The sequence below is a fragment of the Dasypus novemcinctus genome, chromosome 17, assembly GCF_030445035.2.
Source record: "Dasypus novemcinctus isolate mDasNov1 chromosome 17, mDasNov1.1.hap2, whole genome shotgun sequence".
NCBI classification, from domain to species: Eukaryota; Metazoa; Chordata; class Mammalia; order Cingulata; family Dasypodidae; genus Dasypus; species Dasypus novemcinctus.
Window position 1 is genome coordinate 28251250 of NC_080689.1, and position 12305 is coordinate 28263554.

General features: G+C 40.9%; 1 protein-coding gene across 8 annotated transcripts in view; it reads right to left on the reverse strand.

Moving 5' to 3' along the window:
• SLC8A1 (solute carrier family 8 member A1) overlaps positions 1 to 12305 on the reverse strand; it is a 391565-nt gene that overhangs the window by 325901 nt on the left and 53359 nt on the right. The window lies entirely within an intron of this gene.

Here is a 12305-nt window from a genome sequence, read left to right on the forward strand (position 1 = left end):
TTTCCAAGAGAAGCATTCTCATTGCCAACACATCACTTCCCCATAATTAATAAAGGAGCATTGCACCGGGCCCTTGCCCTCTTGACAGCTCATTCATCCTTACAAATCCTTAATGACTTGGTAGGATGAAAGGCTAGACCTACTGTGGACTTGCCAGTTCCCAAACCTGGCTGCACATCCTACTTACCAGAGATGCTTGCTAAAAATGCAGATTTTAGCGTCCCATCTTGAGACTGCTGCCTTAGATCCAAGCGGGTCTCCAAGTATGTACTTTTAAAGCACCAGGTGACATCCCGCACGGGTGTGGTTTGCCAAGGTGTGTGTAAGGGGGGGGGGGGGGGCACTGCAGAGCACCAGGCAAAAAGCTAAGTTCTTTTAGAGTTCTCCCCAGTACTTACAGTCAGCTGTGAGACCCTTAGGCCTTAGGGAAAGAGAGAATCAATCGGACTCCAGGAACACAGCTCTGTGTGGGGCAGAGAGAGGGAGAGCGGAGAGGAAGCCTTCCTCTGCCTCTTTGCCCGTGGCTCCTAATCCTGGCTGCACCTCAGTATCATTTGGGTAGCTTTTTAAAATCCCAGTGCTAAGGCCACACCCCAGACTCATTAATTGGGATTCTCAAGGAGTGGGACCCAGGCGTCAGTAATTTTTTTTAAGTTCCCTGGTTGGTTCCTCCGGGCAACCAAGGTTGAGCGTCATCGCCATAGGCCAGTACTTATCAAACATGAATGAGTGATACAAATCACCGATTATTATTCGGTAGGTCTGGGGTGGCCTGGAATCTGCATTCTTACAAATAACAAGTGATGTTGATGCTACCTGAATGCTTAGCAAAGGTCTGTTTCGTCCATCTAGTGGTGTGGACACTCAGCGTAGCAGAGGAAGCTTCAAGCTTCTTTTGGTCTTGTAAATTCCCAGGCATCATCCTTCCCTGAGGACATTTTCTTTTACTTGCTTTTACTTCTTGAAGGCTGTTCTTCACACAAACTGATAGACAGTACTGACTAGTGAGTGTGAACAAAATGACACTGTGGGGGACACAGAAGGTCACTGTCTCTTTGTTAGAGTATGTTCTCAGCCAAAAATTACTTAGGATATTGACTTCAAGGAAGTGTGAAGGGAAGGCATTTGGCTCACAGTCAATGAAAGGGGCTTGGAGAGAAAAGTGGCTGCTTTCTAAATGACCCTGAGAAAAGCATAGAATTCAATGACTGCACCCATAGGAAATAAGGCAAAGCTAAATGAAAGAGCTAAATGAAAATGTGAGAGGTCTACATCTCATTGGAATACATTTTGTGAAAAGGGTACAGCACATTACTGCTATTATGGACCACTTCTGGAAAGTTCAGATTTTCTGGAACATGTAAGCATGTTTGTGACATGGGATGACAAGGACCTTGTTCTTCAAATTTTTGTATTTCGGTGATGCCCCAAAATCCAGCTGAGAAGACATTATGACTGTATCGTCATCCTCTTTACTTCTCCTGTTTTTCCAATCTAGACTGATTTTTAATTTGGATTCTTGGAAAAACCCTATATTAAATAGTCTCGCTTTATGGAGAACCTTTCGAAAGCAGTCTGGTCCCAGGGATTTGTCATTCTTTTTGCTTTGGCTCAATTTCGGAACCCTTAATTTTCTTCACCTTTCATTTCTCAACAATGGCATCCGTATAAGGGTTCCAGGGTCCTGGGGCAAAGCAAACCTTTTGTTCCCTCCAAAATGTCATACATGACTGGATTTTTATTACAAGCATTATCAAAGGCTACATCTTGGGTAGAAGGCAGTGGCAGACTGCAGAGCTCCAGCTCTGGAAATAGTAAGGCTGCTGCAGGCTGTGGGCAGGGAAAGAAACACTGTATGTAGTAAGGTGGTGATTTACATTCCAATGGGAATAGTATTTCCTAATTATATTCTCAGGTATTGATTGCCATTTTTTCCTCAGGACTTATGATTCAGAATTATGGGCATCCAGTGTTATCTAATCAAAGCAGTGTGGAGCAGCCATTTAGGGAACTCCACAGGAGTTACACCAAAATCTGAGATATCCCAAAACCGATTCAGATTTTCACTAACCATTTCCCAGCAAACCTTATGGGGATCCTTTAGCAAAGTCATTTTCAGACCAAGTATAAACGTTGGGAATTAGGGCCTGTGTTTTCGTCCAATCTAACCTTTGTTAGCACCCATGCTGGACTACCGAACAGAAAAATTAAACACGTAATCAGGAGCACAAAACTTGTTATTGTTTTGATATTTGTTATTTTGTTTTATCAAAAACACCCAATGATTTTTCATCTTAGCGAAAACAAGTATATTGTTCTAATTCCTTACCTATGTCGTATGACTCAAGTTCATTTTTACTTTGAATTATGTAGGGCAGAGTTGCCACCATTAGTTTTTCAGTATTTGGGGTTTAAGTGTTTTTGTGTAATCTTGATCATCCCCCACCTCATTTCCTGTCTCTGCTAGCCTAGACCACTCACTTCTCAGCTCACCCATAGGTTCAGACTCTGTCTGAGTCTTACTACTACGTAAGAAAAAAGTATTATAACACCCTCAGCCTGACCAACAAGTGAAGCTCAGCAGGAGCCATTCTCCCCTACCCGGGACTACCAGGTGGACCACAGGGCACCCGTTTTGCTTTGTCCTTTAGGTTTCTTTGTTGCTAATTGAATCCAGGGCTCTTTGCTTCCAGGGTGACTGCAAGGATTCTTGGTTGATTCCTAAGTATGGTCTCTCTCTTCCCTGGGGTCTTAGACGTTCTTGCAATGGAACTTTTACTTCTCTGTTTTGTTTTGACCAGTTGAACACCATCCTTGAAATCTGCCAGGTAAGTGCGTCCTACTACTGTACAAAAATCCACAGGGTGGGCGCAGACTTCCTAGGGCACTCACAGGTATAACTCCCCTCCCCTGTATACCATTACCCTAGTCACATCCACTTCCTCTGAGTCCCAATGGGTTTTTTAGTCTTTAATTACCAGGGGCCTAGACTTTTACTTCTGAGCAATTTCTATTCAAGGGTTGGGCTTACACAAAGTCCCAACACTTTTGTTTTCCATTTTTGCTCCTTGTTACTTTAAGGAAATAATTAGTTCATATCCTGTCTTGAAAGCGATTGAGACCTCAAAGGCAGGGTCATTATGTAAAACAACTAGCGTGTCAGAAAAGAACAGCAGACTGGTTAAGAGCCAAGGTTTTAGAGTCAGACTAGCACTCTGGATTTAAATCCCAGATCTGGCTGTGTGATCTTGGGCAAATTTCTTAACTTCTCTGGGTCTCAATATCCCTGTCTTGAAAACCTAGATGGTAAAATCTACTTTAAGGAGTTGTGGCAAGGATAAAATGTATATAATATACTTGGCATAGTTTCTGATCATAGTAGTTAACTTAATAAATGATATTTTATTGCCATTATTATTAGTCCATAAAACTACCATATTGTTCCATTTATGTTTCATGAACATGATACCCATATAAAAAAGTTTCTATATAATTAGCTTCTCCATAATCAGATCATCTTACTGATAATTATTTCTGATAATAGTTCTATGCAGTGAATAATAACCCAAGAAATAGATGCTTTCTATAGTACGTGAGTGTTTTACTTCTGTAAAAAAAAAAAAAAAGAGAAGCTGCTTATGCACTTTCTGATTCTGTAAGTACAGAGTGTGGTTACATGAGGGAAAGGGGGTGCCACATTCTTCCCTTGTTTAAAGTCATTCTTTTCCTCTATGGTTATCAATTTGATCCTATCTTAAGTAAAATCTGAGGGTAGAATTTCTAATAATAGAGCCAATATAACCAAATTCCACTGTGACTAAGTTTTGGTGTAACAACGATTTTATTAATGGGGCATACACTTCTTCACTAAGTTTGCATAAACATTCCTCAACACTGAGTCAAGGCCTCTCCAGCAAAAGGGACTCAAGATGAACCCCCTGGGTGCCCTGTACCAGGCAGCTGTTCCTCACAGTCCAGTTCTGAAGCAAGGTCCCTGAGAGAACACGCCTCAGCTTTTTCAATAAATCTCTTTTCTAAGGCCTTGTCGATGATGTATAGCTCCCTCACTGCATCTTCAATTGCTGCGCACTGATTAGAATCTTCTGACGACTGCCAATGTTTCAGTGGTTACTGCACTACCCAGACAGTAGCCCTTGAAAGTGGTCACAACAAAGATACCTAAGGGGAAAATAGACTGAACTTATGGGTGTCCGAATCCCTGGTTTAATGATGCAGATTCTGCTACCACAGGAACTGTCTGGAAATAATGAGACTATATGCTTTCATCTTTTTAAAAATTCAGACTCTCAGAGTGTCACCTAAAGAATCCTTGGTAAGCATGAGAACGTAAAATCCCAAAACTATACTTTCTATTTTCCCTTTCTTTTAAAGTAGTATCCTGTCACACAAAAAGCTTAACTATCTTTGGCTTTGTTTCAGAATTTTTGAGAGTATAGACCAAAATAAATGATGTTAAATGTTATTGGTATAGACATTACAATGATTTGCCATCTACAATCTAATTTATGGATAAAAATATCCTTATGAATGGTTAGAGGAACTGTGATTACCTCAAAGGGATTTGACCAATATGTATATAAGAATGATTTGCACGTAAGTATAGGCCAGGTTGCTTTAAGAAAATACTGAAGCCCAGACCCTATCTCCAGAAATTCTGTTTTCATTGGTCTGAATAGCCATCTGTACTCTGTTTCCACTTGTTTGTTTGTTGTTTAAAGTTCTGTAGGCTAAGTTCTAAGGCTCAGTCAGAGCTGAAAACCAGTGGCCTAAGATCAAATAATTAATTAGTAGTAAGGGCAAGAGTACTTTCCTTTAAAACAATGCTGTTTCTATCCTGTTGTGCCATCATATTTCAATATTTTTAACAGAATATAAAAATAAGGACTTACTTTGGAAATTTCAGAGAACTTTCAAATGGCTGAGAACCTATTTCAGAATCTCTAAGTGGCACCACCGGTACTATAATTCACCCAACAAAGATACATCAGCAAATTCGAAAATATGATCAAGAAAATAAAGTCCATGACTGCAGGGCCTCTGGCTGTCTTGTTGAACATTTTATCACCAGAATCTCCAACAGTTTTCCGTGCATGAGTCTCTAGGGAGACTGCCCTATGTGGAAAGAAGATGGACTTTGGTTGTAGAGTTAAGTAAACCCTCTGGCCCCTGTCCAGCGTGGATTGCAATTTAATATCAATCAGCTCTTCAGAGCTGCACTGCAGGTCCTGGTTAGCCCTTGACATCGTCACCATATCCACCCAACCGTCCTGCCCGGCCACCTGCTCCGCAATGACAGACGGAGTGTCTGTGACATTGCAGGAGGCCGGACCACGGCAGAGATGGCAATCTGACCGAGCCTCAGGCTGACAACTGTAAGTTGACCCTTTGTCAGTTATCTCAGGAGTTACTTAAAAGCATTTGCTTGGTCCAGTTTATAAACAAGTCAGAGAATCTCCTATTTATCTCTGTTAAGAGACGTTCTTTAGTCCTATATTTACACTTGACTTTTCATTGTTTATTTCTCAAGAAAATCATATGCGAGCTTCCTGGTACATTCAAAGTCTGTTGTCAAGCAATTCTTACTTAAGGCAAAACACTGGGTACAGCAGAGACAAAATACACAATTGAGAACAGTCATATTAATTCACTCGTTCATTCATTCCTTCAGGTATTCATTCGACAAATATTCAGACACTACTCTCAGTCAGGTATTGTTCCAGACACTGAGATGCAGGAATGAACATGTCAGTCAAAGGTCCTAGTGGAAAACAAAAGGCAGTAAGCAAAACAAGCAAGTTCACCCATCTGGGACTGCTAGATGGAGACAAAGCTAAGAAAGAGACAAAGGAAGGCACACAGGATAGAGAGTTCCGGGGGCAGGAACTAGATTAGGTGGTCAGTTTTGCAGAGACCTGAATGAAGTTGGGATTTCCTAGTGACAATATCATCCCTTTTTTTGGGATCTTAAGCAGGTGAAATGACAAAGCATAGTATTTTGTTTGCAGATCATTTGTTTCTGCTCTGAATTGAGGTTCTTTTAGGAATTCCCACTTCAAAGCCGCTAGACTTTCTCCAGGGTGAGCAGCACAGGTTTTACCACGGGGCTTGCACCTCTGCCTCTAGGAGCATGTTCATGTTACGTAAATCTTAGAATTGTTTCAAAAAGACAGGCAGCTTCCAGAGGGTGCATGATGTCAGATTTGAAGCCTGAAAAATATACCCAAATTATGTGATGTCACTCTGTAGAGTTTTTTTTGTTTGTTGTTGTGAAAATATCGGCTGAATGTCCAGATTGCTCAAGGAAAGGCACTTTTGGATGGAGAAGTATTTAAAATGTCTACCTAACTTATAGTAGATGATCAATAAATACATGTTGAATAAATTATGCAAATTAATGGAACATACTTCATTTTAAAGCAATCATTTTAAGAAAACATTACAGTGGATTTCCTGGCTGAATTTAAGTTATCAGGCAGTAAATACTGTGTGACTACTCCATTAAGAGGTATTTACCAGGTCCTGTGGAAATTAAAAAATGAACTAGATACTACCCATGACCTCGAATAGTTACTTCTCACAGCTAGATTTAGACTGAAGGGTTTTGTTTGTTTGTTTTATTGTTTTGTTTTTTATTTTTTATTTCTATTAGAGAAGGTATAGGTCTATAGAAAAATCGTGTAGAAAATACAGAGCTCTCATAAACCTACCCATGATTAACATATTTCACTAGCATGGTACCATTGTTAAACTTAATGAGAGAATATTATAATTGAACTATTAACTATACCCCACAATTTACATTTACATTGTTTACTTTTTGTGTGGTATAGTCCTATGGTTGTGTTTTCTTTAAAATTTTTATTCTAGGGAGTGGATGTGGTTCAAGTGATGGAGTGCCTACTTCCCACATGGGAGGTCCTGGGTTCTGTTCCCAGTGTCTCCTAAAAACAAAACAAAACAACAAGCAAACAAATGAAAAAAACCAGCTCAGGGGAGTCAATGTGGCCCAGTGGCTGAGTGCCAGCTTCCCACATATGAGGTCCCAGGTTTAATCCCCAGGCTTGGTACCATGCACACAAAATTTTTATTCTAGTATCACATATAAAAACTAAACTTCCCCTTTTTAACCACATTCAGATACATATTTCAATGGTGTTAATTATGCACAATTTTGTACTTCCATCACACCATCCATTACCAAAACTTTTCCATCACCCAAAGCAGAAATTCTGTACCAATTGAGCATTCACTCCCTCATTGCCTATCTCTGTCCTGACCTCTGGTAAACTATATTCTAGTTTCTGACTCTGAATTTGCTCATTCTAGTTATTACATATCAGTGAGATCATAAAATATTTGTCCTTTTGTGTCTGGCTTATTTCACTCAAACGATGTCTTCAAGGATCATCCATTTTGTTGCAAGTATCAGAACTTTGTTCCTTTTCAAGGCTGAAGAATATTCCATTCTATGTATAGACCACATTTTGTTTACCAGTTCATCTGTTGACAGGCACTGGGGTTGCTTCCACCTTTTGGCAATTGTGAATAATGCCACTTGAACGCACACAGCTGTTCAAGTCACTGCTTTCAATTCTTTTGAATTGAACTTGGATTGCTGGGTCATATGGTAATTCTATACTCAACTTTGTGAGAACCCATGAAACTGTTAGACTGGAGGTTTTTGAACAAGTAATTGCCGGGGAAGTTACAAACACACACTCAGAGGCCACCCCCCCCCATTCCTTGCCTACCCCCGTGCCACCTCTTTTTTTGTTGTGCGCAGGTGTTTTAGCATGCTTCCATTCCACCACCTGGGGGAGATGTTAAGTCTATTGAAAAGGCCCACCAGACCTTGAACCAGACACCAGGAACAAGCAGCCTCAGCTGCTTATCAGGGTGAGACACCTCGGTGGCAGTGCCCCCTCCACCCCGAGGTGTATAAATATACCACCCTTGACAGCATAGAGTTGTCTCTGCTCTTGACGTGGAGTGGGGCATGCAGAGATGCCATCCACTCACCCTGACCTGAGCAGTTGGCTTCTCTGGGAAACGGCCCATGATGGGAGCTCTCCCCCCTGCTGAGCAATAAGTGGTTGCGTGCTGAAAGTTTCTGTTGTGCCTGAGCCTGGGTTCCCACAATGCACCATGTAGCAGCATATTCCATGGTAAGTATTGTGGCCAGATACAGGATTATGAAGATGCACTTTGCTGGAGTGTTTGAGATGTGTTAAAGTGGGCATGGCCAGTGGTAAATGGGACAATGAGGAGATGATTAAGGTTATCTCAAAGAGAGCCCAGCAGGAGGACACTAATCGGTCTGGATAGTTTCAACTGGAACACAAATGATTTCTATAAGGCTATTAGTATCCTAGGGGGGAAAAATCACCTTTAAAGAGCAACACACCGAGGTGGAAAGTAGCATATTTTTCTAGCAGGAAAAATGTTTGATCACTGAGATGGTGCATGGTGACAATCAAAAGCAGACTGACCCTTAGATGGGCTTATTATTATGCTTAAATTCTCCACAAACAATGCACCCCTTATTCCTTGTGCCTTATGATTACCAGCCCCCATGCCTACCTCCCTTGGTGTCCCACTGCCTTTTCAATAGATTATAATCTGAGAATATTTGGACTTCTTCCTACGATACAGAACTGACAGTTAACTAGAGAGCAGGTGGAAAGATTCTTCCCACTCCACCCCTCCACTCCCCCACCCTCCCCCACCTCAAACTTCACGATGACACTTCACGATCTCCAGACATTCAAATCTCCTGTGTGGAAAGCCAAATGGAGTCAGGTTTGAGGAAATGTGGACTTTATAAAAAGCCTCTTGCTTTCTTTAACTTCAAAAGCATCCCCTATTATTTTATAAATTTACAGAATCAGTGAAGGAAATCTAAACATAATCATCACATTAAATCAAAGCTTTTTGTTCTCTAGTCCATATATCTATTTAGAAGAAAATTAGTTTGCTAAATTCAGTTTTATTTGTTGGATAACAGATTCACAGATAACATCGGTTTCTTTGCTTTTTCATATATATATTTCAGACACGGTTTATGACACACCCTTAATCTGACAAAAACTAAAAAATTGTGCTTTCATTATTGTGAGTAATCTAATGTTAATTTATAACACAGATACCACATGGCAATTTGTTAGATATATTTTAAAAATGAAAAGCATATGCTAAATTTTTAGCTGTTCACCCCTTTGTATTATGGTAAAATGTTATTTATTTTATTTAGTATAAATACTAATGTTAGAAAAGTGCCTAATGAATTTCCTGGCATGTTTGGAGCCTCATTTATTTTTTCCATGAGAGGCTGTTGTCTCATAGTAGGAAATATGTGAGCAGGTATGAACTTGAATTTTGTGGGAATGGACTTGAATTTTGGAACTGTTACTTGTGAGCTATGTAATCATAGATGAATATCACTCACTCATTCATTGAGTATTTTTTTTGAGTGGCTCTTAAGCTAGGCACTGTGTTAGGCATAAGTGAATCAGCATTGACCAAATGGGGCTTTTATCTTAGGGAAAAAAATTGCCATGAACTGAACCCATTAGTTTATTGAAATTGTAGTAAGCTATAACAGGGAGACACACAGTGGACTGTGCCACTGTCATCAGAAGGAGCTGGCTTTTCCTAGGGGAGTCTGTAAAAGTTTCCTAAAGGAAGGGCTACCTGGGCTAAGCTGTGAAAGGTCACCAAAACCAGCCAGGAGAAGAGGGTGATGCAGGGTGTAGTCCCAGACAACAAGACCTTCAGGGGCAAAGGCCCTGGAGGAGAAGCGGCAGCCCAGGATTGGGGATCTGCAAGATCAGAGGGTATAAGGCCCAGAGAGGGAGGAAGAAAGAGACTTTAGCCAGGACTGTGAGGTAGGCAGTGTTGGTGCAGAATTTTCAGGTCTTGACTTTTTATCTCTTTCCTAAGACCACGATGACTTATCTGTTTCCTTCTTAGGACTTGCCTTGCCTGCAATTTAGAACAAGTAGCTTTGCAATCACTAAGCCCTTTTACCCTTTACCACTTTCCTTGTTCACATGATTTACTAGAACTTCTTCTACATTTAGTACAAAGGAGAGGCTTCGCAACTGGAAAGTGAAAATAAATGAAGTCATGTTTTCTAGATGCGATTCTACACACAGCTGCCGTACCTTGTCAGGGGTCTCCTATGTGATGATCAGTAATTGCCAGCGTGACTAAAATTCCCCATCAGATTGTTTTTCAGATTATTTGGCCAAATCATCTTCTTTTTGTGTCCACATGCCTTCTAGACATGCTTTTATAAATTGCTCTCCTGGACTTAATAATGAAGGGGGATGTTTGAGGAAGAAATATTGAAAGTCAAGGTGAACAACAACAAAATCATTGGCTCAGTTCTGGAGATGAGACAATGCATTTCATCGTTTTATAAGGTTCCTACATTTCCACGTGAAGTTATTTAATTTGAAGAAAATTTTAATTTGAAGTTAAAACTTCTCTCCTGGGAGCTATGGGAGGACAGTACCCAGCTGGTTCCTCCTCTTTGAGCTACAGGGAGGAGACGCCCAGGGGAATTGTTTAAAAATTCCAAGAAGTAGATATTGACACCTGATTTCTCAGTCTTAACCTCCAGTTTATTTCTGAATCAGATACTCCTGGAGAGGGGGAAAGATCATTGGGGAGAGAAGGGATAGGGGTGTGGCTATTATCAGAGAAGTCTTTTAAATGGTCTCAGAATTGGACGGGGGAGATGGGCTTGGGCTGCAGACCCGCAAAGGGCTCCCTGGCAGGAGCAGGGCCTAGACATGACATGAATTTTGCATTTGGTCACACCAGCTGGGAGGCGATCTGAAAAATAGACCAATCACACCAAAGTTCCCCAGTGCTGACAAAGGAGTCCCTGCCCAGTAGGGATGGTTGAGGACTTCACCCAGTCCCACTGAGCACCACAGCCAATGAGCTTGGTGGCAACATTGGCGATACAAAAGGGCCTCCAGCAGCGAGGAAATGAGGTGTTTTGGCCCCTTCCTCTCTGCCAGAACACTCCAGGTATGTAGAGGAAGGAGGGGAAGCTCAAGGGCAGGCAAAATCTTCTCCACAGTAGTGGTTCTCAACTGCGGTGGTACTGCTACCTAGGGGGCAATTTGGAAAATCACGGGGTGTTTCGTTGTTACCACAATCATACGGAAGTTGGTTTGGGCTTTCATTGGGCTGAGACCAAGGATGCTGTACCTCCTGCCGTGTGGAGGACGGTCCTACCCAGGGAATGAATGCCTCTCACTCCAGATCACTTCCAAGTGCTCTAATGAAAACACATGCCATTGAAAAACATTACCTGAACCTAGAACCATATTCTGGTTTATATTTATTTGTATGTGTTTTAATTTATATGGACTTTTCTCGAGGAATGCAATTACAGTGACTGCTGAGGAGAGATTGTATCTTGTCTTGTTTGGAATTTATCAAGAGCTGTGTGGCATTTGGAAAAGCACTTTAGTATGGCAAAACAATGTCGCTGTGTTAGCATTTACGGTGGTTGCCCCAGGGGAGGTTTTACATCAAGGGGCAAGCATCTGACTGCATCATCAGATCTTCCAGTGTGGTCATAGACGAGTGTTTACAAACTGAACAACATACTACTTTATTATAAAATATAAAACAAACTGAGGATGCTTATAACTTTTCTACTTCTTTCAATATTATTGTGAGAATCACATGCTGCAATAAGCATGCTCGGTAATGAAAGCAGATGTGATTCTACACATTCTTACATTCCGCAGCATCCAGGCCCATGCTGTGCAGACCATAATGTCTCATACTTCATGTTGGTGACTTGAATGTGAACTTTTTTTTCTGAAGGAGCATAGATGCTGGAAATTGTGACTTGGACTCTCTATTACCAATGAATGATCTTTAATTTATTCATTTACACGTATGATATACCTGAAAAACTATATATGATTACTTGACATCAATAATTCATTCATACTTTAAATGGTTCAAGACAGCATTAAATATAATAGCTCCTAGATATTGAGATTAATTAATCATCATATATGTTACAGAAACTGGTAATCCAAAACCAAAATGTGCAGAGAAAGGCAGAGACACTGGATAAGGGCTTTAAAAAGATGACTTCATTTGAGAGTGAAATCCCACCTAGTGCACAAGAGGTAAAAGGGACTGGAGCAGAACCCCAAGCCTGGCTGGAGGCTAAGCTGGTCAGAGGAGGGTACTTACTATGTCCTTTGGGGTATATATCTGCCCCACAGGAGGTTTGTTCAGGTTTTCTT